This window comes from Chiloscyllium plagiosum, chromosome 32 (genome assembly GCF_004010195.1).
Source record: "Chiloscyllium plagiosum isolate BGI_BamShark_2017 chromosome 32, ASM401019v2, whole genome shotgun sequence".
Classification (NCBI taxonomy): domain Eukaryota; kingdom Metazoa; phylum Chordata; class Chondrichthyes; order Orectolobiformes; family Hemiscylliidae; genus Chiloscyllium; species Chiloscyllium plagiosum.
This window is the reverse complement of record NC_057741.1, coordinates 34,849,639-34,850,707: the sequence shown is the minus strand read 5'-3', so window position 1 is coordinate 34,850,707 and position 1,069 is coordinate 34,849,639.

Genomic DNA, 1,069 nt, shown 5'->3' with positions numbered 1-1,069 from the left:
CACCCTTCGCTCCCCATCACCTCATCTTTCTCTCCCCTCCCCTCTTTCCTCACAATTTTCTCTCCCTCCCATCTGTCCTCACTCCTGTGTCCCTCTCCCCACTCTCTTTACCTTTCTCTCCCCCATTCCCCATTCTCTCCTTTTCCTTCCCTCCTCACCCTTCTATTCCCTAATCCCCCTCTTTCCTACTTGCCTCTCTCTCCTTATTTTCCCTCCACCTGCTACCCACTCTTCTCCCTTTCCTCTCCTCCCTCCCCTCCAGCACTAATCCAGTCACATAATGGATTACAGAATGGGCTATATCTGAGACCCTCACACACTCATTCACATTCAGTGGGGTGGATGTGGGGTGAGGGGAGATGTCAGGAGACACACTCTGCATTGCCCGAAAGACACCAGTCATTGCCTTGACAAGAAATGTGGGCTAAATGAAGAGACCGGAGAAAAATGTAGGAAAATAGCTACAAACAGAAATGAAGAACTTAAAAGTTTCACTAAACTGGGAGAATAAATCATATTTTCGGGCTGTATCATTCAGACACATGGCCGGAGGCTGAACTGTGTGAACTCCCTGCTCAATGACAGTGTTGGTTTGCTAACAAGGTGATCTTTCCAAAGTGCTGATCCGAGAGGAGTTGAAAGGGACAGGCACTAGCTCCGCCTCCGTGCCCAGGGCCTCACGTTGGTCACACGCTTCTCTCCCGGCCCCACGCGCCTGCATTCCCCGCTTCACTGTACAGGCCGAACGGCTGGCGGCGGAGCAGGAGCTGGCGGGACAGGAGTACTGCAGTCCTCTAGTCTGCATCGCCCAATCATTCTCCCAAACCACTCAACTGACCAATGACCCTCTCAAACAACACCAGCCCTTCCTCTCTCGCTCCAAAGAATCTCTTTGCGCCAGTGAGGGTGCAGAAGAGCCTCAGAAAGCTGCAAAACAAACACACACAAACACATATACGCATACACAGACACACACACATATACGCATACACAGACACACACACACATATACGCATACACAGACACACACACACACACGTATACCCACACACGCATACACACACGTAGG